The following is a 26687-nucleotide window of genomic DNA, read 5'->3' as shown; positions in this document are numbered from 1 at the left end:
TGCCTCAGTCAACCCTTGAGGACATTGAAGCTGGGCTGAATGGCAAATGGAAAGGCCTCTAACCACATGCACATGTGTGCTGAACTCTTAAAATGGACAAAAGATAGGGCACGACAATGGCTATCACACATACTGATAAATGCTCTTCACCATGGCTTTCCACGTGACTGGCAAGAGAATTGGGTTCAGCCACTATTCAAAGTGGGAGACAAAATTTCAGTTACTAACTACAGAACCATAATGGTCAGTTCCACACTAGCTAAACTTTTTAGCACAATGCTTAAAGCAAAAATTAGCACTTTGGGCCGAAGATTCAAGAGACCAAGAAGAGGACCATTGGACAAGCAGGCTTCTGTAAAGAGCATAGGACTGCAGATCATCTGGTCACATTAAGAGTACTCATGGATGAAAGCAGACTAAAATGCAAAACTCTTTTGTGCTGTTTTGTAGATTTTAAGAAGGCATTTGAAACAGTCTCGAGAGGGGGCCTATGGAAATACAGTTTTGTAGTTTTAAGAAGGCATTTGACACAATCCCGAGAGGGGGCCTATGGAAAAACCTTTCTGTGCTGTTTTGTAGATTTTAAGAAGGCATTTGATACAGTCCCAAGAGGGGGCCTATGGAAAAGAATGCAAGACCTCAGAGTCCCCTTGGCATTAAGGGTAGGCATCTCCCGAATATACGAGAAAGTATTATGCAGACTAAAACAAGAGCATGGATTGTCAACTGCATTTCAAAGTAATATGGGGGTAAAACAAGGCTGTCCTCTCTCACCTACACTGTTTGGAATCTTCATTGACAAGTTAGAAGAACTCAAATGAATTTGCAGTAGGAGAAGGGATACAAGGACCCAAGCTCGAGCTATGGACAATACTATTGCTTCTATATACAGATGATGTGGTTCTTTCCTATGACCCTGATTCCATGCATCAACTACTATAGACACTTCAGGTCTTTTGCAATGAAAGTGAGCTACAAGTTAATGTCACCAAAACCTAAATGATGGCAGTATGCACCACCCCAACTTGAACATCCTCCTGTTATCAGCTTTGAGGGGCAGCCCATTGAATATGTCAATACCTTTGAATACTTGGGAATCGACATACCAGCCGACCACAGATGGTGGCAATGTGCACAAAGAAGGTTTGAGACAAGTTGGGGAAAATACTATCAATTTGAAAATGATTGTAGGCACACTGACACACGGAACTCGAAGATCTGGAATATGTTGTTTGATGCATATATAGTTCAAACAGTGCTATACGAAGTAGAAGTATGGGGAGGCAGCATCTCTCCATCCACATGGAATGAGATTCAAAAATGCAGAAAGCATTCCTACGACGACATCTAGGAGTCAAGGCTACTACCCCTTACTCAATGCTCCTAATGAAAATGGGCAGGAGGGCAATTGAGATTCATGCATTGATCAGAGTGATGCAGTATCTAGTGGACGTGCAACAAATGCCAACAGACAAATTACCACACAAAGCATGGTCAGCAAGTATGAAACTTCAAAAAAACCATAAAAGCAAGATTGTCTGTACAGGATGGGGGACAGACATAAGGAAATGGTTCAGCAGATGGAAAGTGGAATCATACTTGACTATGCCCTCTAAAAAGGTCAATCTACAAGAATTCCAGTTGTTCTTACTATGCACCCTACAAGCTCAATGGTTGACAGCAGAAAAGAAGACAAAGTTAGAATACTACCAAGATCAAATAAACCCCTTATGCTGGTCATCATTCATGACATCAGACGCCTCTGCTCAACCATACATCAGCACTCCCATCCCTCTTCTCTATTGCAGGAATATTGCCAAATTCCGCACACGATCACACCCCTTGGCAATAGAGAAAGGAGGTTGGCTGAATATGCCACGGCATGCCAGAGTTTGCAGATTTTGTGATTCACAGACAGTCGAGACAGAGGCACATGTACCCCTACAATGCCCCAAATATACACATATCAGAGATGACTACCAGCAGATACTAGTAGACACCACTCAGCACTCATCAGTTCTCACCATTGCCCTTTCGGCAACGTTGGGATCTTTTGTCACCCGTCTTTTTTCATACCGTCAAGAGCTTGAAAATTCTTGGCCCCTCCACATCGGAGGAGATTTTTGTACTGATGATTAGGTCCCATGGGTCGTTCTTGGCCCCCCGGGGATGTTAACAAATTCTCTACCTCTCTCTCTCTCTCTCTCTCTCTCTCTCTCACACACACACACACACAACAGACTCAATAATATAACTGATGTGCAACTTTTTGTCTCTTTCGAATTGCTAACTTTTTTGGTAGGCTTGACATGTAGTAGGTAGACTTCATGCACTTCAGGGGTTGTCACATGCACCCCTGCACTTGGGTGCAAGGTGACACACTGGCTACATCGACAAGTGCAATATAGTTCCTAGATAGGAGATTTTGTCGTATGCTGTGACCCCTTTGTGAGCCTTGTCTAGGGACAGTCAGGCACAAGCTACGTAGGTCAGTCTCTCAGCCTTAGGTCAAGTCAGTAAGTCAGTTCTTGTTCACTAGTACCCACTGGAGAACAGTAGGTTAAGTGTTTCCATCTTATAGTTTAGGTCTTAGCCTAGGTTAGGAGTCCCTTTAGGGACCCCAAAGGCTGGACAGGTAGCCTGCAAAGGCTGCCCAAAAATTCCCTTGGCAAATGAGCCAGGGAGGGCTTTTTATAGGCTGGTTGTAGGCCAACCAGTCTGTAAAACAGACCGACTCAGTCGGCTGTTTACAGACTGGGTTGGCTCAGTCCAGCCCTATAAAAGGGCCCCTTGGCTGCCCTGTTTTCTCATTCAGTGCTCCAGCCTTCAGCTCTCCTACAAGCTCCACTCCAGCCTCCTTGTGCAGCCCTGAGATCCTCAGTTCTAGCCCTGCTCTAGCCTCAGTCCCTTGGCCATCAGTTCAGCCTGATCTGAAGGTGTCCACGCAGCACAACAGTCGGAGGTTTGGACCAGCAAACGGAGAGAGGTTTGGACACTGTTTCCTCAGCTTTCTCAGCTCTCTTTTACAGTTTACACAGCTCACTCTCAGCTCTATATTTCAATCATCTCTCAATTCTCTCATAGGGTCTATCACTTCTAGTTTTCACTCTCTCACTCACGCAGTAACCCTGCATTCCGGTAGACAGCACAAGCCTCTCCCTTGCCTTGCAGAAGCATCCTACATTGTCAGTGTGGACAGCATCAAGGTCTCAGTACTGGTGGGCGTTGCCTCTCAGGTCTTTGGGTTTGCTATACGTGTGCACAGTGAGCTCTTCAGAAGCGCGTTCCGTGCTCTCTTGAAGAGTGTTCTTTGTATTTCTTAGTTCTCCAAGTATAAAGCGAATTCTCCCCTGATTGGGGGAGGGGGCCCTCTGTGGGTACAGGGACCCAATCGGTTGTCAACTCTACTCTCTGTACCCTCGTCTCCTTTCTCTCTCTATGGTAAACAATGCTCATTCCTCGCTAAAGGTTTAAAGAAGGTCTTGCTGTGAATTACACGATCAGATAACCGTTGCATGTTACATTGGTATCAGAGCTTCGGTCTGTATCCAGCTTGACTACCACTAGTGTATGGTTGTGTTGAGATCCGGAAAGGACACACAATCAAGCGCCATGGAAGGGTCAAGAAAAGATTTCAACCGCGAAGACTTTGAAGAGAAGAAAGACTACCAACAAGATACGCTTCCGCCAAATGCTCAAGAAGTGATGGCAAACCTTCTAGAGTAGAATCGGGTCCTGCTGCAACAACTCGAAGAACATTCATCCCAGCTGGAAGAAAGCAGAAGACAGCTGGACTAGACAAAACAACGTCTGGAGGAAAAAAGAAGCAGAAAAGCCACTGGAAGAAAGAGGAACCACAGATTTTGAAAAACTGCTCTTGATGATGCGTGAGGAATGCAAAAATGAGACACTGCGACGCACAGAGCTCGTCCAGGCAAAGAGGCAACAAAAGCTAGACCAAGAGGCGATGCTTCTCCAACACAAACAGATGTTAGCTGCTATGCAGGCAAGTTTGAGCGCAACAGCCGTCTCCGCTAAAGCTTCGCCATCGACAAAGGTACACCACTCATTCGATCCACTCCAACTTTTGTTAAGTATGATGGTAAGTGTGACCATTCAGCAATTTTACAATTTATTCATCAATTTGTAGCTCATTTTCCGTTAGCACGGATTCAAGATGAGCAAGATAAAGTCCACCTTGCAGCCCCTCATCTTACAGGTGAGGCGGTGACTTGGTGGCAACATTGGGCTAATAAGCATACTGACCCAAACACGTTTAAGACGAATTTCGTTTGGGCAATATTTGTGGCCGACCTCAAAGCCCATTTTCTCCCACCTCAATATCTGCTTAACCTGGAGGATGAGTTCGCTCGTCTCTCCCAGAATGGTTTGCCTCTATTGACATACAGTAACAAGGTCATCACACTGGCACAACAGTTGGGCATGATGGAGAGCGCCAAGATGAAGCAATTCATTTGAGGATTGGACACGAACATACGTTTTATCATTCGAAACTTCGACCTGCCGAATTACGAGCGGACACTGACTCTCGCACAGAATCAGGAGATGATGCTGAACGGGAAAAGCCCAAGCAGGTCTAGAAAGATTCCAAAGCCCCGCAGCAGTCAAACAACACAGCGGGTAAGGATCAAAAGAAGGACAACAAGTTATAAAAGAAAGACGGCCAGGCTTCTTGGTCAAAAGAAGAAGTCCAAGCCAAAGATGACTCCGGATGAGAAGGCTAAAGCGAGTATTACGGGAGGCTATCTACAGCCTGACGAGCAGAAGCGGTACCACCAAGACCATCACTGCTTTCATTGCCACCACATCGCGGGACATGGCAAGAAGGATTGTCTGAAGTGGCTTGCCGAAAAAGCTGCGAAAGCACCTACTTCCTCCATCGCCAATGTATTGGCTCTTCCAGCCCCGCCTCCATCCTCAGCTACAAATGACGTCTTTCCTGCTTTGAACGCCGTTCCCACGGTGGTCTTTCAAGGTAAGGAGGACGACTTCTCAAATCAAAAGAAAGCGCTCATTTGAGTGTACGGCACAGCTAACGGGCATCAGTTTATTGTCCAGTTCGACATGGGAAGTTCAGAAGATGCCATCTCCCCTCAGCTTGCCAAGACAGTGGGACGCATCTTGGTGCCTCATGAGCTTGCAGTAGACGGGTTCACGCCCGGCTTGTGCACACACATCACGCATAAGGCCATCCAGTTCACTTTTTCAGTTCAAAAGACCATGTTTGTGCTGGATTTTATATTGACTCCTTTGATGGAGTGTGATACGATCCTCGGGATTCACTGGTTCCGTGAGCATGTTCCGACGCCTGATTGACGACAAGACACCTTCATGATTGTGAAAGGTTTACCTGAGCTTGCCGTGATACGTGGTGATCGAAGCATACCAGGGATTCCATTCATCTCTCATATTCAAGCAGGTCGCGCCGCCCACAAGGGTGCCATGTGTGCACTTGTCTAGTCCAGTGCTAGATCACTGTAGTTCAAGCCGCTCTTCCGATGGGACAAGCAATGGTGGATTTACTCTAAGAGTTCAAAGACATCATGCTCCGGGACGATATGCCACCCCAGCTACCTCCCAACTAACCAGAAGACCATCGCATCGATCTACTTCCGAACTCGATACCTCCGAGTAAGTTCCCTTATCAACTTTCAAAGTCTACGAAGAGAGAGTTAGAGCAGCAATTGTCTCAATTACTGCGCGGAGGGTTCATTAGACCTTCTTCTTTGCCTTTTACTGCACCCATTCTAATTGTGGCAAAGAAGGATAAGTCCGCACGACTATGTGTCGACTACAGAGCACTCAACAAGCTTACGGTAAGCAACAAGTTTCCTATGCTCCGCATCGAGTACATCTTGGAAAGACTCAATGGTGCAAGATTTTTTTCAAAGATTTGACCTCAAGAGTGGCTACCATCAAGTCCGGATTTTTAAAGCTGACATCCCAAAGACAGCTTTTCGAACTGAGCGAGCTCATTACGAGTTCGTCGTCATGCCCTTTGGTCTGAAGAATGCACCACAAACATTCAACAAGATGATGTCTCAGGTATTTGCGGAGTATATTGGAAAGTGCCTGTTCATCTTTCTCGATGATATCCTTCTCTTTTCTGCGACAGCCGAGCAACATATTAAGGATGTGCGATGTGCCCTACAGTTATTACGTGATAATCAGCTATATCTCGATGCAAAGAAAAGTAAATTCGGATTGCTGAAAATTCAGTATTTGGGCTACATCATTAGTGCTCAAGGGATTCGATTGGACCCTAAGAAGATCCAAGCTATCACAAGTTGGGCTGTCCCCACGACAGCCCAAAAGATCCGATCCTTTGTGGATTTGTGTCAAGCATACAACTCGCACATGGAGGGTTTCTCAACATACGCAACCCCTCTTACAGATTTACTCAAGCAAAGCTTTGCAGGCCTTCTACGACTTGCAACGGTTGGCCACGACAGCACCAGTTATGAAGATCGCCTCTTGGAATGATCCATTTTTTGTAATCACAGATGCTAGCAATGTCACCATAGGGATAGTTTTACAGCAAGAAGATAGGCCCGTGGAATATTACAGCAGAAAGCTTAATGATGCCGAAAAGAACTATTCAGTGTATGATAGAGAGCTCCTCGGTGTTATCCAAGCATTAAAACATTGTAAGCCTTTCTTATACGGATGGACTTTCACAGTGAAGACAGATCACCAAGCCCTTAAGTGGCTTCAGACAATGCCTAGTACGCAATGGAGTGATCGACAGCAACGGTGGAGTCAAATATTCCAGCAATTTGGAGGAATTATCGAGTACGTTCCCGACAAAAACAACCCCGTTGCAGACGCTCTCAATCGAAAAGGTTCCATCCAAACCATTGAGCAGGCCACTGTGCTCGAAATCAAAGGGAAGGATCTTGATAGCATAAAGACACAGTACGCGGAGTCATCATAATTTAACACACAGTTCTAGTTAGCCACGACGCTTGCTCCAAGCCATTACTCATTAAAGGACGGTTGGCTTTTCTATAATGTGTACTCAAAGACAAATGACAGTTGCTTTTTCATAATGCCCATGACGCCCTTACCAGTGGTCACAGAGGTATCAACGGGACTTTGGAGAAGTTAGAGCGCTATTTCTATCGGCCAAAGATGCGAAAGGACGTATACGACCATGTGCAAAATTGTCAAATATGCCAAAAGGTTAAGGCTTCCCACAAGAAAGCGGCAGACTTACTTATGCCATTACCAATCCCCGACGGTCCTTTCCAGGACATAGGTATGGATTTCGTGGGATCACTTCCAGCTTGAGCAGGTACGCGTAATACTCAATATCTTACTTGGGAAGAGAGTGGGAGAGAAGGAAGAAGTCTCACTTGCAGCTTTCTCACATACACAATGGAAAAATATACACAAAGGTGGAGACTGAAAACAGTTTTCCTCTTCTTAGTTATGAAAGCCAAAAGAACTCTAAGTACAAAAGAATAGGTGAACCCTATATGTGGGTCTCAAACCAAACTCGGCTAACTAAGGTGGCATACTAACTGAGCCACTAACTAGAGTGTATAAAGATAGCTATCATCCAGCTATTATTCATGGACGATGTACCAACTGCATCTGCAGCTAACAAGTCAGTGACATAAATGCACAACGGTCACCCTGGCATATCATGAGTAGAGCTCGATATCTCAACACTCCTCCTTGAGCTCAATCTCAATTCTTGCACACCAAGCATGTCTCTGAACTTGCGCAGCTTCTCCGCACCCAATGCCTTCATGAATATGTCAGCTACTTGATCCTCTGTTCTGACATAAACTAGATCAATAAAACCTACTAAAACCTTCTCCCGCATATAGTGATATGCACCTCAATGTGCTTTGTTCTAGCATGATAGACTGGATTATTTACCAAGTGTATATTGCTCATGTTGTCACAATAAATGACAACTGACCCATCTGTAGACTGATGCATATCATAAAGTAGCTTATGCAACCAAGCTGTCTCACATGCAACCATTGCTGCAACCATGTACTCAGCCTCTGCGCTCGACAAGGCAATTGTAAGCTGTTTCTTGCTGCTCCAAGTGACTGCAACACTCCCAAAAGAGAACATATATCCACTTGTAGATCGTCTATCAGAAATACTACCAGCACAATCTCAGTGTATCCATGCAACTGTATCTGAACCCCAATCTCATAAAATAGTCCATACTGTAATGTGGACTTCATATACCTCAGTATACGTCTAGCCGCATTTGGCGTCTGGCCGCATCCAAATGCGGCTTCCTTGGAGCCTACATAAACTAACTTACCAACCCAACACCATAGCTCAAATCTGACCTGGTAATAGTCATATAAATCAAACTTCCTACTATGCATCTGTACATAGTAGGATCTTCCAGAAGCTCACATGCATCTGTGCTCAACTTCACATTCTGCTCCAAAGAAACTGAAATAGGCTTACAGCCTGTCATCTCATATTTGGACAGCATATTCAATTCATACTGCCTCTGCAAGAGCCATATCCCACTTGTGGATCTAATCACCTCAATGTCCAAGAAGTAACGCAGCTCTCCCAAATCCTTCATCTCAAACTTTTGTTTCAATAGCATTTTCACATGAAGGATATCTTCATCACTATCACCTGTGATGATCAAATTATAAACATAAATGACAAGCAACATAATGCCTTTCTCTATTTTTCTCACATAAAGTAAGAAATTTACCTTAAAAATCTGAAAGCCAATAGTGACAAGATATTTCCTATCTTGTCAGACCATGCTCTGGGTGCTTGCTTCAAGCCATATAAGGCTTTCTTCAACTTGCAAACAAACTCAGGATGAACAGCATGAACATAACCTGATGGCTGCTCCATATAGATCTCTTCTTACAAATCATCATGCAAGAAAGCATTCTTTACATCCATCTGATGTAAAGACCATCCCTTTGATGCAGCCATAGCAATGACTGCTCTTACGGTTACCATCCTTGCAACCGGACTGAATGTTTCTTCATAATCAATGTCATATGTCTGTGCATAGCCCTTGATAACTAATCTTGCCTTGCATCTGTTCACAAAACCATCTGCATTGTACTTCACTTTATAAACCCACTTGCAACCAATTGCATTCTTGTCTTTAGGCAAAGGCACCAATTCCCATGTAGCATTTGCTTCCAAGGCATCCATCGCTTTCTACCATTTTTCTTTTCCCATGGCTTGCTCAAAAGAAGTGGATTCTGGTTCATGTATCACTTTGACCATATAGGCATAGTGAATGGTTGTAAATCCATCATATTTCAGCCTATCTACATGATACCTAGCTCTGGTAGACCTGCGCAAAATAGGCTCATTACCAAGTGCTCTCAAAACATCCCTTGTCTTCTTTACTCCATGTGTAACAACAGAAGGAATACCCAACTCATCATCAAGGCTCTATTCTAAGCTAATAGATTCACCATCCACATAAGAGTGACCTGCATTCACATCAAGCATGAGCTGATCTACTTTCTCTTTTCCTTTTCATGATACTTACATATCACTATCTGCATTGCTTTGAGGAGATCCTCCTCACCTCTGTGCCTGTGGATGGTGAAGTATATGAACCATTGCTAAAGGACACTACAGGTCCACTAATATTTTGTAATTGCTGCTGTGAATTTTGTGCAGCATTATCATTTTGTGCATCTACATCATCAATCATATTTACTAGTTTATACCAGCTGCTCATCTCATCAAAAACATCTCTGCTCACAGTAAACTTACGAGTACAAGGGTTATAGAATCTATACCCTTTCTACTGCAGAGAATAACTAATAAAGATGCGCTTCTCAGCTTTTGAATCCAACTTAGATCTCAACTCATCTGACACATGAACATAAGCAATGCAACCAAAAACTTTCAAATGAGAAATATCTGATTTCCTACCAGTATACATCTCCTCTGGCGTCATGCCATGTATTGCTGCAGTGGGAGTCTTGTTCATTATGTAGACTACTGTAGCAACTGCTTCAGCCCAATAATAATCTGACAGATCTTTTTTGTTGAGCATGGCACGAGATACCTCTTCAATATGCCTGTTTTTTCTTTCTGCAAGTCCATTATGCTGTGGGGTATGACTGCATGAATATTGCTGCTTTATGCCATGATCTTACAAGAAACTTGCAAACTCATTTGACAGGTACTCTCCCCCTCCATCTAACCTTAGACATTTTATTTGCAGGCCTGTTTCTTTTTCAACCATAGCTTTAAAAGCTTTGAAATGTCCAAACACTTCACTTTCCTTTTTCATAAAATACACCCAAAATTTTTTGCTGTACTCATCAATAAAAGTGACAAAATAATGACAACCTCCAATAGATGCAGCTTTAGTAGTCCACACATCAGAGTGGATTAATTCTAATGAACTCTTACTCTCTTGAACATGTCTAGAAAATGGTCTCCTTGCCTATTTTCTAAATTGACAAACTTCACATATCTTATGCATTTCTACAACCTTAAACTTAGGCAATCCTGTAACAATATTTTGAGCCTGCATTAATTTAAGTCATTGTACATTAACATGACTAATGCGTTTATGTGAGATATCAATATCTGTAACTACACCGGTCCCATGTGCAAACATTGCTACACTCAATTCAGACATGTCCGCATCCAACGTAAACATCCTACCCTTCTTCTTCCCTTTTGCTATCAAGCGACCTTTATTTTTCATATCCTCAACAAAGCATCCATGAGCATTAAATCTGACTTGCAAGCCCTGCTCAACCATTTGACCAACAAAAACCAGGTTCTTGGTAATATTCGCGATATGAAATACATCAGACAGTTTTTTTTTCATCCTGCATAGACAAAGAAATTTTACCCATCTACACAATAGAATGTGCAGTATCATCATCAGTCTCCACAAATCCTGATCTTTTCATTTTATTTGCATCATGCATCCATTCTGCATGACCTGTCATGTGGTTTGACGCACCTGAGTTAACATACCACACATCATTGCTTTCTTCTGCACTTGTCACAGAATTAGTCATGTGCTGTATCATAAACAAATGCTCATTTCTATCACCCTGTCTACTAGAGGATGCATAATTGCCTTGCTGTAATTTTTCAGTCATGATGTCATTTTACTTTTTATAGCAGTCTTTAACCATATGATCCATTTTACCACAGTAGTAGCATTTAACATTGTTGTTTACATTTTCGTCTCTCTACCGTCCACCACGACCTCTTTGGCTCCCCCTGTCTCTAAAGTTACCACGTCCTCCTCCATAGAACTGGTTTTCTTGAATTTGCTGCCTAGTTTTATTTCTACCACGGCCTCCAAATCGGCCTGCTCTGCCTCTGCCTCTGCCTCTGCCTCTGCCTCTACCTCTGCCAGCATTTGAGTACATTTGAGTAGAAAACAACTTCTTTTGTAGTTCCTCTTGAAGAAGATGCGTCACCATTTCTCTGCTCTTCAGACCTTAGAAGAGCAATCAACTCCTCAAAATCAAAAAAATTCTCACGAACGGCAATGGATGTCCGAAATTGTGCATAATCCTTTCCTATACCATTCAAGGTCACAGAAACTAGATCATCATCTTCCACTAACGACCCAATAGAAGCAAGTGCATCTGCAATCTTCTTCACCTTCATGTGGTAGTCATTGATGCTCATATTTTCTCTGCACATTATGCAACTCCTGCTTAAGCTGCATTTTCTTGGCTTGTGTATTTGTGCTATACATTTTTGTTAAAGTATCCCACACCTTCTTCGACGTGCTTGCATCCTAAATATGCACAATTATAGAATCCGAAATACTGATAGACAACCAGTACATAACTTTTATGGCTCTCTCATGTCACCCTTTAAATGCCTGCAACTCCTGTTGATTGGGAACAATAGAAATGACTCGTTCTTGTTCAGCTCTAGTAATGAACTCCCAATAGCCTTTTCCCTTAAAGAAATTCGTCATTCTAAACTTCCATGCTTGGAAGTTGTTCTTATCAAGCTTTTCAGTGACAATCTGTGAACGAGCATTAAACGCCATTACAGAACACTGCAAAATATTTTGTCACTGCAAAAAAACACAACTTCTGCCTCACAAGGGTAAATCTACAAAACTGACGAGTGATATTTGATCACACACTCACTTTCTAGTGACGATTATGCATCAACAGACAATAAGAATGACTCTATCACTTCCAATATCTTTGCGCACAGGCATACGATATAATTTCTACAATAACTTTTCAACAACCTGCAGAACAGTGATCCCACAGCAAAAACATGACACTTTCCTGAGTGCCTGCGAAAAACTTCCACCACCAAAACCGGCCCCGAAATGGCCTCGAATCAAAAAAATAATTTTACCGAGGGCTTCACTCTCACCCGTAGCATATACTTCCCTCTCCCCACACCGTGAAGGGCATCCCTATCTGAGACAGTGCACTCTTGCACTTTCCGACTGTGCTACCTGCAGAGATTTACTCCCAAACTCGAAAAAAAAAGAAAGCAAACTGCTTCTCTTACTAGGACACTGCGAACTTAGTTTGCTTTCTTGAGCTCCTTACCACGAACCGAGCTCTGATACCGTGTGAAGAGAGTGGGAGAGAAGGAAGGAGTCTCACTTGCAGCTTTCTCACATACACAATGGGGAAATATACACAAAGGTGGAAGCTGAAAACAATTTTCCTCTTCTTAGTTGTGAAAGCCAAAAGAACTCTAAGTACAAAAGAATAGGTGAACCCTATATGTGGATCTCAAACCAAACTCAGCTAACTAAGGCGGCATACTAACTGAGCCACTAACTAGAGTGCATAAAGATAGTTGTCATCCAGCTATTATTCATGGGCGGTGTACCAGCCGCATCTGTAGCTAACGAGTCGGTGACATAAATGCACAACGGTCACCCTAGCATATCACGAGTGGAGCTCGATATCTTAATACTACTATTGTTTGTCGCTTTAGTAAATATTGTATGCTCATTCCCTATAAAGCGCTGAAAATGTAGCTCGTTTGTTTATCAAGTATTGGTATCCCATTGGAGGGTTGCCAAAGACCATAACATCCGGGTTGCCAAAGACCATAACATCCGACAGGGACTCCAAGTTTACGTCTAACTTTTGACAAGCCTTGTTTGATAATTTTGGTACTAAGCTGTAGATGTCCAGTGCTTTCCATCCGCAATCGAACACCGAGAGGAAAAAGTATAATGGTATGGCATTTGATATTTTGAAATCATATTGTCATGATGCTCAGGGAAAGTGGGAGCAGTTTCTTTCGCTAGACCATTCTAAACGATACCTATTCTTCGAGTATTGATCGCACATCTTATGAAGCGACATTTGGACGGCGATTTACCTCACTCCTCACCCGGATGGTGTCTCCATCTCTTGAAGCCAACAAAACCACCGAATCCATGGTAGAGATTACGGAGTCTGTGAAAAGCCGCATCGCCAAAGCTCAAGCATCGTATACACGCCAAGCTAATAAATCTAGGCGAGATGTCCAATATAAAGAGGGTCGATGGGTGTATTTACGCATTCTCAAGCAACGATTGAAGCAGGTGGGCAAGCGATGCCCTAAGCTGTCCTTCAGGAGCTTCGGACCATTCCCTATTATTTAAAAGATCAACGATGTCTCAATGAAGTTACGCCTACCAAACAGTTGGACTATGCACAACGTGTTCCATGTAGCTTGGTTGAAGCCATATTTTGGACCTCCTCTTTCAGAGCAACAACCTGAAGTTCTTGATGAAGCCGAAGTTTTGCAGCCAGAACAAATCCTTCTTCATAAATTCAAGCATGGGTTAGGACGCAAGATCCAGGAGTTTTACACCAAGTTCCGTAATTGAGGTACCCATGAAGCAGTGTGGTTGGACCAAGATTTTTTCCAAGAGTTTCCCCAGATATTGACGGACTACTTGGAAGCAATGAACCTACCGCCAACTTATGGAGGGAATGTCACATGCACCCCTGCACTTGAGTACAAGGTGACACACTGGCTACATCAACAAGTGCATCATAGTTTCCAGATAGGAGATTTTGTCGTATGCTGTGGCCCCTTTGTGAGCCCTTGTCCAGTCAGGCACAAGCTACGTAGGTCAAGTCAATAAGTCAGTTCTTGTTCACTAGTACCCACTGGAGAACAGTAGGTTAAGTGTTTCCATCTTATAGTTTAGGTCTTAGCCTAGGTTAGGAGTCCCTTTAGGGTCCCCAAAGGCTGGACAAGTAGCTTGCAAAGGCTGCCCAAAAATTCCCCTGGCAAATGAGCCAGGGAGGGCTTTTTATAGGCCGGTTGTAGGCCAACCAGTCTGTAAAACAGACCGACTCAGTCGGCTGTTTACAGACTGGGTTGGCTCAGTCCAGCCCTATAAAAGGGACCCTTGGCTTCCCTGTTTTCTCATTCAGTGCTCCAGCCTTCAGCTCTCCTACAAGTTCCACCCCAACCTCCTTGTGCAGCCCTGAGATCCTCAGTTCTGGCCCTGCTCTAGCCTCAGTCCCTTGGCCATCAATTCAGCCTGATCTGAAGTTGTCCACGCAGCACAACAGTCGCAGGTTTGGACCAGCAAACGGAGAGAGGTTTGGACACTATTTCCTTAGCTTTCTCAGCTCTCTTTTATAGTTTACACAGCTCACTCTCAGCTCTATATTTCAGTCATCTCTCAGTTCTCTCATAGGGTCTATTACTTCTAGTTTTCACTCTCTCACTCATGCAGTAACCCTGCATTCCGGTAGACAGCACAAGCCTCTCCCTTGCCTTGCAGAAGCGTCCTACATCGTCAATGTGGACAGCATTAAGGTCTCGGTACTGGTTGGCGTTGCCTCTCAGGTCTTTGGGTTTGCTATACGTGTGCACAGTGAGCTCTTCAAAACGCATTCCGTGCTCTCTTGAAGAGTGTTCTTTGTATTTCTCAGTTCTCCAAGTATAAAGCAAATTCTCCCCTGATTGGGAGAAGGGGCCCTCAGTGGGTACAGGGACCCAATCGGTTGTCGACTCTACTCTCTCTACCCTCATCTCCTTTCTCTCTCTATGGTAAACAATGCTCATTCCTCGCTAAAGGTTTAAAGAAGGTCTTGCTGTGAATTATCAGATAACCGTTGCATGTTACAGGGGTTGTTTTAAATACCTTTTTAACTATTTCACCCCTTTCTCTGACAAAAAATCCTTCTGCACAACAAGGGATAACATTGGTGGCACACAACCCAAGCCACAGGCTTAGACACTCCTTTTGGACTATGATGCTGTGATTTTTTTATCCAGCATCTGCATGATTTTCCCAATACGTGGTGGTGCTTTTAAATCGTCAAAAGATGCAAGATAGATCACCCATAAAAACAACTTCTCATACTAAGTGAATGTTTTGGGCTACCTTAAGATCGATAGGGCAATCTCCCTCGAGATCAAAGGGACAAGGTCCGCTGCAGAAAAACAGGGGTACACAGCACTCCCCCATCTGAAAATGGGTTATAAGAAGGTACACATTTATGAGTGGGAGCCAGAAATGGCTAGGAAATGGACAAATGCATGATGTATGATAGAATGCTGCAGAAAAAAGCCTATAATTTTTCCCAAAGAGCAAGGGGAGAAGCATAGGCATGCCCTGCAACAGCTGGTACGAACAGGACTGTAAAACAGCAAATAAATCATTGAAAACAACAAACATGGCAGGAAAAGAAAACAAAGGCAAGACAGTACAGACAGGTAGTAAGAAGAAAGAAGAGAGATTTCATAAGATACAAACAGCTCAAGCACTTTGAAGAGCTCCATAAAGTTTTCCCAAAAGCTACATGGAAACAAATATCAAGCAGGGAAAGTTACGTGGGAAGAAATGATACAGTTTGTCAAGGAACTCTACAGAAGAGACGGAGAAGGGAGGAGCACCCAAAGCATTTCCATCACAGCTACATATGGCATCACAGAAGAAGACATGGAGAGAGGACTGAGGAAGTCACCCAATGGGAAGGCTCCGGACTCACAAGGCTCAGTAGCAGAGACTCTCACATGGGAGGGCACAATTCAAACGGCCCCGCATGGACACCCGGACTCTCTAGGGCATATTGGAAAAGAATAGACAAATTCCACAAATGATTTCTCATTGGGGAGTTGGGGAGCAAAGTACAAACCCCTATATTCTGTAATGAAGGGGAGAAAAGGACTATGTTAGTGATCCTTTAGGTGGGAATTGGAGAGGGACTATATAAGTCCCCATCCACCCCTCATTTTGTACTTTTGGTGTGACATCTAGTAAAATCTCTCCTGCTACTTGCTACATGCTACCTACTTGACGATAAAGTGGACTCGTGTGGAGCGGCTACAAGTTCTCATGCTATCGCGGATGATTCGAGGTAAGCCATCCATTCCTCACCAGATCATTCAGGTTGAGTTTGGGTCATCCCCATTATAGCTAGATGCGGCATTTCAGGTCACCATGTACTTGTATCGAGTCAGGGAGTACGGGGATTACACTTCTGACATGACTCGTCTCAGAGCCTTCCGTCCCACGCCTCTCCTCGATCGCGCCACCGTCGTCGTTTGTCACCGTCGGGTCCCTATAGCCAAACCTTAGCCTCTTACATTATTTAATTGTTAGGTTAGTGTAACCTAGGTTAGTTAGGTTAGACTTAGGTTAGCTGATTGAGTAAGGTTATTTAGCTTGGGTTGGGTTTGGTTAGATAGGCTTGGTTAGGTTAGTTGGGTTAAAGCCCTAGTTTGGGTTGAGTTATACTAACAAAGGGTGTCCTAGTAGTCCTAACTACCTTAGTAGTCTTAGGTTAGGAGTCCTAAGTGTCTTAGGTGACTTAGGAACCCCCCCCAAAAAAGGGACCTTTTTTCCAACCTTCCACGCACCAGTTTGGGCTCATTTGGTCTTCGTTTCAAAGCCTCTTCACCAAGCTTCCTCTCGAGCTTCGACATCGACATTTCCTATGTGTTGCACACGGAACCAAGCGTTGTTACAGTAGCATTTACTTCTTTCCATCTCATTGAGCTGCTCATTTTCTTGCACTACATTCTTACTCGCTTGTGGGGGCAGACATGTCTATCAGATTGGGATTTCCTTGCACAAAGCTAGCTACATTCGAGTTCCTTTCTCTCGTGGCACTCACCATGGCTCCCAAGCATGCCACTCATGTTGAGGGATCATTACATAACAGCAATGAGACTACTCATCATAAGCATGTGCCTACCACCGCGGGTGCATCCACTTGTGATGCTGAAGTCCCAACAACTCAACCCTCTCTCATGCATCTTGGGAGGCTCAGGCATAGTGCCTCGAAGCATTATCCTCTAGGCTCAACGATGCATTCCTTCAATTGGGGCAGCAGATTGGTGAGCATATATCTTAGTGGATTGGCCAACAGCTTGGTGCATTATCTGACAAGGGCAAGCAACCTATGCCCCAGCATGGGCATTAGTCAGACAGCCAAGATGCATTCTCTATGGCAAATGCCCGATGCTCAGTGGAATTTCAGCCCTTTAGTCGGCCTCAGTTTACTTGCTCCCCGATATGAGGCGTTAAGGAGGCATTCTCTGTGGTGTCGACTCTATTATCGAACTTGAGGCCATCCTACAATTTACAGCTCTTTGCACCCGTACACATGGAGCAATCTTTTCTGGGCCGACCTACTGGTGTTTAGCCCTTTCACCATACCAGCCAGCATTCTTGGATTTGGTTTGGGTTCAATTGGAAATCCACAACAATGGGAGTGAGGTCAATCCTCCTCTCAGCCTTTTGGTATGCAGTCCTTGGAGTAGCGAGATGCATTTGGTGGGTATAGCCAGCCAGGGATTCATGCTCCCATTCCACCACGGATGAATACTTACAGCCATACACAGCCCCAGCATCAGAGTTTTGGCTCTATGAGCCCTTGTTCAGCCAGTCTCTCAGCCTTAGGTCAAGTCGGAAGATCGGTCCTTGTTCACTAGTACCTACTAGAGAACCGTAGGGTAGTGTTTCCGTCTTAGCTTTAGGGATAGGTTTAGGTCCAGCGTAGGATAGGAGCCCTTCTGAGCCCCCTCAGGGATGAAACAAGTGAAGAGAATGGCAGGGGAAGGGCTGCCTTTATAGGCTACCCTGCACCCCTCCCTAGGGCTGCCATTTATGGAGCCTAGGGCTGCCTTTATGATGCCAAGGGACCAGCCAACCAGCCCCAAAAGCCCTATAAATAGGGGGCCTCCAGGCCCGCTTTCCTCATTCAGTTCCCCCCCTCCTTCAGCCTCCTACAGCCCCCTTTGAACAGCCTGACACTCAACCCCAGTGGCCCTCTAACCAGTCTCAGCCTTTGTCATCAATTCAGCCCTCTGGGAAGGTGTTCACGCAACACATCAAATGGGGAGTCGGGACAGCAAACTGAGTAAAGTTTGGGGTCTGTTTCAGCAGCTCTTTTCAGTTATCTCTTACAATTTACACAGCTCATTCTCAGCTCTTTATTTCAGTCATCTCTCAGCTCTCTTATAGCATCTATCACTCCTAGCTTTCACTCTCTCACTCACGCAGTAACCCTGCATTCCAGTGGACAGCACAAGCCTCTCCCTTGCCTTGCAAAAGCATCCTACATCGTCAGTGTGGACAGCATCAAGGTCTCAGTATTGGTCGGTGTTGCCTCTCAGGTCTTTGGGTCTGCTCTACATGTGCGCAGTGAGCTCTTCATAAGCGTTTTCCATGCTCTCTCGAAGAGTGTTCTTTGTATTTCTTAGTTCTCCAAGTATAAAGCAAATTCTCCCTTGATTGGGGGAGGGGGTCCTCAGTGGGTACAAGGACCCAATCAATTGTCAACTCTACTCTCTCTCTCTCTCTACCCTCATCTCCTTTCTCTCTCTATGGTGTGCAACGCTAATTCCTCGCTAAAGGATTAAAGAAGGTCTTGCTGTGAATTACACGATCAAATTACCATTGCATGTTACACTCGCATGTGAGATTGATTCCCAATTTAGTGGACAATACTATTATACTTGGGCATCTGCCTTTAGAGTGTCTCCCATTGGTAAGCCCCTGACCAGGACATTCAGCGCCTTGCTGGCCCTTCTCTTTTGCTCCTCAAGTGCTTCGGAGATAAATTCTTTCTTTGGGCTCTTATGCCCTTTTTAAGCACATCCTTCCATTCCAACATCATAGCTTCCCCTTTGCTGATTTGTTATTTAAGCTCAGGCTTCAGCATTTGTGCCTTCCATTGTTTCCTGCATGGCTGCAATCTCCTTACTGAGAGTGGCATTCTCTGTTTTCAGCTCTTCCATTGCTTTACAAGTTCCTTCCGGGGTAGCTTTCATGTCCCTGATTTGCTGCACTTCAATCTCCAAAGCATGTACCTTGTCCTGTAGCTTGTTTTTATCATATATCCATTCAACCTTTTCTTTTTCGCATTCCTCTTTTTTGCTCTTTTCTTTTCTCCACCCCTCTTGCATTTTCCCTCCGTGTTTTTTTATCTCAGCCAGTGTTTTGTCTGCATGTGCCTTCTCCGCAAGGAGGGCCACATTTGTAGATTCCAAATTGTCAATTTTGTCAATCAATGCAAGAGTCAAGACATATCTTTTAGTGGCTGGTGAGAACACTAGATGTAGTGTTTGGAGTTGTCCCTACTGTGTAAGCTGCCATGGCATTTTCAAGCACTTGTTTCCCCAAATGTCCTCTACACATGCTCATGTAGCCATTGTGCAAAGTCTATATTTGTCCCTGTTTGTTTGCTGAACTGTAAAATGCAGAAATAAAGAGAATCCTCACATATTTACTGCCCTGGGTGGTCTTTAAACCTGCTGGTGGTTCTTCCCTGTCCTGTGAAGAAACTCCCTATCATGCCCTCCAATGGGGGAAGAGTGCCCTCGTGAGAGTACTTGTTTCTCTTTTTGACCTACATGCAAGGTTGGAGAGAGATGGCGGATGAATGCACATGCAAGGTTGGAGAGAGATGGCGGATGAATGCAAAGTGAATAGAAAGAATGCCACATAAAATTCACAATGAAGGGTGATAACCTTTCATTAATGTCCCTTGAGATCACTCAAGTTCCATCTTCCCATTTACACCTACCCTTAACCTATGACCCATGCATCTACCATTCAATGCAGCTTAATGCAATCTTTCCTTCCTATTGCCCCTAGGACCTAGACACGTGTGTGAAATAAGTGTCACATGTCCAAATTTGATGCCATCTAAAGCACTGGCTCTAGCTCGACAAGTCCTATCTACTCAGATGATCCACCGCTATAACAAATCGGTCGGTGTCCATCATAAATATAAATACATGTTACACCATTGTCATATAATATATAATAATGTTCGAATGTCTACTAATCATGGATTAGTGATTTCTCTTGTCATGACAATCTTGGCCAATTGGCATTAGTTATTTCTCTTAATCTTGGTCCTCCAGTGATCTCTCTTAGTCTTGGCAATCTTGGCCAATAGAGTAGAACATTTATGACATGGATGCCCTGGCTTACGTTTCTTACATCCGCAACATTTACCCTCCTTAACTAGCTTTTTCTTCTCATCATTAGTCATGGAAGGAAATGGTATCCATCCAAGACATGATTGGATGTTAACATTTTGTACAATAGCTTTCTCCTTTCCTTTTTTGAAGGGTTTATGAGGTTTCAATTTCCTCTCAACAATCTCAGCCAACTTAGTGAGGTCTCTAAGGGTGGTTGGGTTGAACATTTCAACCTCATACCTCAGTTTCGGGGTTAAGGCTGCTAAATACTTCTTCCTTCTATCATCCTCACTCTGCTCAGGTAACTCTAAAGAAAGTTTCTAGAACTTGGCAGTATATTCAGCGTTACTCTCGTTATCGAATTGCATGAACCTTTCCCAACGGATGATTAATTCTTCTTCATGCCTCGAAGGCATGAAAGTGGCCTTAAGCTCTTCTACAAACTTGGACCATTGAAGAATAGGTACCCACAGCGATAGGAAATTCTAATTCTAATTAATTTGTTGGCGGGGGACAAAGGGTGGGAAGGGGGGCAGGGGAGAGGGGCTAAAAGGAGAGGATGCATGTGGTGACCACCTGTCACTGGTAGTTGTTCTAGTAAAATATGAGGGCATTATTAATGCTCCATTTCCCGCGCCTTTTGTGCAAGTGATGATGTTTCATTTAGCAGTGTTGCTTCATGATGGAGTCGAGGGTAATAAATTGGTCATGTGGACAATGGCGGTGTGTGTTGAGGATGAAAGCGAAGGCTCTTGCCAGGCGTGGGCTTCTCGTTGAAGCGAATGGAGGAGATGAAGATGCTCACGATGGAGAGCACAGGGTGGACACATGCATTGGCACAGGTGATACGAAGGAGCCATAAGTATATTCGTGGCTTTGTTTATACTAAGGTCCTAGATACTGATGGTCATTATTGGTTTTACAGAGGGTAACAAGGTCTTTGAACTCAACGTCATTATCGGAATAGGCGGGAGTGATATGGACGTGCGTCTCATTACTAACATGAAAAAGTTTTTGGAAGAGGCGTGTATGTTTGGGTTTGCACAATGGAAAGGGGGGGTGCCTTGTCGCATTTGCATTTCCACATGGTCATTCAAATTTCTACTAGGAGCATCCAAGCGGTTAACAAGCTGATAGTGAAGTATCTCAGTTGGGACATAGAAAGGCTTGAAAGCGGTATCATCATGTGTCATGCTTTGAGGCACCGCAACATACTGCCTCAAAGATTATGGGGAACCACACTTTAAAAGTATGTACAAGAATGTTAGCCGGCAGGATATGGAATCCGGGATGGAGTTGAAAGTATGCTACGGTGCTGATGAAATCAAAAACCGTAACCAGTGCACATCTTTTTTATCGTTGTTTTATGTATTGGAAGTTTAAGTTGGGGTGCAAGCTAGGAATGCCTCTCAGCAAATGTCTCTTGAAGATGTTGCGTTTGGGCCAATATTGCTCGTCTGCTGCTTGGGTAATACCTTACCAGGGAAAAGGGATGGATGCTAGGAGAGCACAGTCGCTTTGGAAGTCAATTATACCGCCCAATGCTTTGACTGCAAGTGACGTGAGTAGTATATTTTTTATTGCGAGTCCCCAACGAGTCAGCCTAGAGCACATAAACACATCAAGGGTGTCTTGGATGCACCTTGGTACTTTGATTTTGGCATAGCCCCATCTCCAAAAATCGTCCTTCCAACCGATGCAGAAAGTGTACAAGAGCTTGCTCGGATTCACATCGCAGATTCCAGATTTATGTTGGCAAACGAGAGTCCCTTAACCACCAGTCCAGTTGACAGCGTGGCATCTGTTCGTGAACATAGGCCTGAAAGGAGCCAACACTGACTCCTGTTGCAAGCGAAGGTTCTAGTAGCACTTCTCCTCGTGTTCCAGATTATCTACCGTTGGTCCGGAAGTCAAGGATGGGAATACAATCGCGTGACTGTTTTGGCTATGATCTGTTTTTGTATGGAAAAAGCAGCTATGAAATACTTGTAACGAAGAGCTCTCAAAGCTGTATACAAGTTTTGCAACAAAAATAATAGATCAGAATCTTTTTTGGATATGTTTGTGTCAATTGCAATGGATGCGATCGGGCAGTGATCAATTGCCCATCCAATTTTAATTTATGGATGGTTAATGAGAAATTAACGAGTCAATTAACTTTATGCTTGTCTGTTATCTTAGGTTAATTTGACATTTCGAATTAGGATCAATTTAATTAATTGAACTTAAAGGAGCAATTAGAATGTTATTAGAAGAATAGGCTCTTTTCCCGTTTGTAATAAGGACCACCACATAAAAGCATCCTTCTAGCAAGAGCAAGCTTCTCGTGATCAGTCTTATCTTGATGGGCAAAATATAGCTCAACACGGCGAATCCAATTGAGAATTTTATACACCTCTCTTGCTCCATCATACTTTGGGAATTATATTCTCTCTCGAGGTTGAAATTTGGCTCTCTTCGAAAGGGTACCTAAATCTTCATCTCCAAAATTCAGCACTCTCTTAGTCCTAAAATTTGTCATAATGGACAATTCAATCATATGGCTAAGCTGAGAAACCAGCTTATCAACGGGAGACTCCTCTCTCCCTCTTGCACTTGGATTATAATCCATGTATACGGGATATTGAGTTGAAGGCATAAACTCAGCGCCCTGCTCTTGGATGGACCCGTTCTCCCTTCATTTGTAAAGGAAAACTCCCTATCAAGAGATTCTTGAAGGAGAGATGAAGGTAATTCTATACGTGGGTTATCATCCTCAATATGTGTGTAACTCTCATCTAAAGTATCCTCTTCAGGAGGAGGTGATGGTGTTCTCTCCCTATCTCCTTGTGGTAGTGGAGGAAAAAGTGCAAGTTCATTATGAAATATCCCTTCCCCTTCCATTCCTTCCTTTTAGTAATACAAGAGAGAAAATGACTTGCGGTAATTTCAGCAAAGGGGTTTATTTTACAGCAAAAGTCAAGTGTTATAGAGTTGGTGGTACTTATCCAACTCCCACTTCACTTGTGTCGAAAAAGCACTTAAAATAACCTCTTGTTCCTTCTCTTTTGGGCTCTTCTTCTTGTATTTTTGCTGTAAACTGGTGCACTCCGTTTCGGCTACTTGTTTAAAGTGGATTGGAGCTCTAGATACCATTACAGTGGGTACTTGGTGGGTGGATCACCCCCTTAAAATCTTGTTCTGAACCAACTTTCCATTAAGGAGAACGAGGGGGGTCTCTTTTCCTCACAGTTTAAGGGTTTTAAGCGTACATTTGCACGGGGGAGTCAACCCGTTAGGGCACCCGTCCAAAGACCAAAATTTTCAGAGAAAGGCCTTGCCTCAGGAATTCCAAACTTCGGGGTTCAGAAAAACTCTTGCCTTGAAACTCAAGGCTTGTAGACGACCTTCTGTCAAGACCCTTCAGATCCCATAATATGCAGCAGGCCCTCTGTCCCTCAAAACCCAATGTATGCAATAGAGCCACCAAAAGCATGTCTCGTCGTACGGGTGTGCAGCCAGCCCTCTGTATCCCCACCCGTGCGGGTATCTTTCTCGTGCGCACAAGCAGCTTCTTCCGTGCATGCCTTCCTTGCGTGGTCTGCTTGTACGGCTCCTTCTCGCGCACTCTTTTCTTGCGTTGATGCTTGCTATCTATAACTCCGTCCTGCACGCTCTCCTGTTGTCCCAGTCGTGGATTGTCGCTGTTTTGATACCAAATGTGAAGAAACAGACTTCTCAAGAATGCGAATGTGTGCAGCACTGCATGCAGAATTTGAATGCCAATTGGCCCTCCAATGGGGGAAGAGCGCCCTCGTGAGAGTACTTGTTTCTCTTTTCTACCTACATGCAAGGCTGGAGAGGGATAGCGGATGAATGCAAAGTGAATAGAAAGAATGCCACCTGAGATTCACAATGAAGGGTGATACCCTTTCATTAATGTCCGTTGAGATCACTCAAGTTCCATCTTCCCATTTACACCTACCCTTAGCCTATGAACCATGCATCTGCTGTTCAATGCACCTTAATGTTCTCTTTCCTTCCTATTGCCCCTAGGACCTGGACATGTGTGCACCTTTTAATTAATAAAATACGTGTCACATGTCCAAATTTGATGTTGTCTGAAGCAATGGCTCTAGCTCAACTAGTCCTATCTACTCAGATGACCCACTGCCATAACAAATCGATCAATGTCCATCATAAATATAAATGCATGTTACACCATTGGCGTATAATATATAATAATGTTCTAATGTCTGCTAATCATGGATTAGTGATTTCTCTTGTCATGACACGTCCTTTGCTTTTTCAGTACTCCATTGTGTGGGTTTGCTGTTGAAAACTCTGCCTCTGCACTTTCTTGGCTCAATACTTGACTTTCTTGATCTTTTGCAGATCTTGAGCTGGCTAGAGCGAGTGTAGAGGAGGATTAGGGGCTGGAGTCGAGGTCCAAGGGGGGCTGATGGCAACCACATCTGGAAAAAGAGGAGCAGCCAGTCCGGTGGGGGCTTAGAAGCCCATGTGGTCTTGTGCGACAAGTCCTTTGTGACCTGCGCTGGGGTACAAAGTGTGGCACAACATGCGCCCTTGGAGGCGGGGAGGCCAGACGGCCTGGCGTCACTAGCAGCAACCCACGCAGGGCTATGGAGCAGCCCACGGCTGCACAGCAGCAGCAGCAGCCCACGCCGGGGCTAAGGGGGCAGCATGACGCAGCAGAAGCCCGCACGGGGGCTTGAGGGTAGCGCTTCAGCAGCCCACGGGGCCTAAGGGCAGCTCACAGCTCACCCGGGGGCTAGGGGGCTGAGGGGGATGGAGGGGAGGGGAGGGGCTGGGCACCACACTAGGGACCAGAAGTAAGCTAGGGCCTGCTTTTAGTCAAAATAGGCCGACTTTTCCTAGAAAGAGAGAGATTTCTTCTTCTCCACATCGGCATATTTGAATAATGGGAACCTTCTTCCTCTTGGCTTTTCCCACACACTTTCCAGTAAGCTGGCAGCAGCCCTGGTCCACTCAATCAATTCCACCGCATAACAAGCTACCCTCGTGCTTAGCAGAAAATAGAAAGGGAGCACTAGCTCAAGGCACTTGTCCAAGGCCTACAACTGGATGCAAGGCAGAGACACACTATAGGACATGGAGAATTCAAGTGTGCAAGGTTTACAGCAGGAGCGCAATGAGTCCATAATCCATAAATAAACTTGAGACAGGATGACTCAGTGCGGTATCAGGTGAGGCTGTCTGGATGGTTGGTGACTGCACTGTGGTAGGATGAAGCCAAGAGCATAGAATGGTCGCTGGCATGGTAGGCTGTACTGCAACAAGTCAAACTTGGGAGGTAGAGTAGGTTGTACCTGCAGGCCTGGGTCTTGATCAGTATTGATGGAGAGTTGCCTTGACTTGAATTCATATCTAAAGGCACAGTCAGTTCAAGCCAACAACTCCTTGGTCACCGATTGGATGGTTACTGGACCCTGCTTCCATGTGATTGGTTGGCCACTGGCCCTGTAAAATAATTAGCTGATCCGATTCGTCTTATAGCTTTCTTATAATCAGGTACTAAACATTTTTTATAGAATTGGCATTTACCTAGGACCTAGGTTCTTCAAAGAACAATGTGTTTCAATCAGACTGTGGACATAGCTCCCAATCTCTTGATACTACATTGACAAGCCAGCCTTCAAAGTTGCAATTGCTCAAAAGCCAGCACATTTTAATCTCTCTTTCTTACACACTTGGTCGAAAGGATTTAGCGATGAACACTTACAACCAATAAATATATACCTAGATGAATCCAGGAACACTTAAAACCAATAAATCTTTATCATGACGATGTCTTCACATCTCGCAATATCCAACTAGCTTCTTAAATTCAAGAAAGTGGTTTCTTAAACTTGCCAGTGTGTGATGAGTAGGGTATGTTGGAGAGGTATCTTGAGCCTCAACCCCGTGAGTCCCATATAAAAAGTGGGAAATTGATAAACTGAGGACATTAATAAGAGGTTGAGTCCCCATTGAGCATGGACTTTTGGTGCTCATTGGGCTTCAGCAGGCTATGGGCAAGATGTGGGACCCCTATATCTATCAGTGGCTCGTGGCTGACGAGTGGCGACTGTCCTGTATAGAAGAGGTTGAGCCCCCACTAAGCATCCCCCCAGGGACTTTTAGCGCTCATTGGGCTTTGGCACAGCCAATGGGACCCCTGTACCTGGTGACCTCCTTCCGTCGACATATAGAAGCTTCTAGCTGCCCCAACAGGGTAGAGGTTAGTATGAATGCAAAACTACAAAAAGACAAGTTAT

General features: G+C 44.3%; 1 protein-coding gene and 1 pseudogene across 1 annotated transcript in view; one reads left to right on the top strand and one right to left on the bottom strand.

The window, feature by feature from the left end:
* The window catches only part of LOC147890839 (TraB family protein), a 46406-nt gene that overhangs the window by 1037 nt on the left and 18682 nt on the right, over nt 1-26687 (bottom strand). The gene's annotated exons all lie outside the window — the stretch shown is intronic.
* LOC147890840 (uncharacterized) lies at nt 6482-25124 on the top strand (annotated as a pseudogene).

This window comes from Dipteris shenzhenensis, chromosome 18 (genome assembly GCF_047967505.1).
Source record: "Dipteris shenzhenensis isolate YYH24624 ecotype China chromosome 18, Dip_SZ_1.0, whole genome shotgun sequence".
Lineage (NCBI taxonomy): Eukaryota > Viridiplantae > Streptophyta > Polypodiopsida > Gleicheniales > Dipteridaceae > Dipteris > Dipteris shenzhenensis.
The sequence above is the reverse complement of the archived record's forward strand: the minus strand, read 5'-3'. Positions and strand labels throughout refer to the sequence as shown.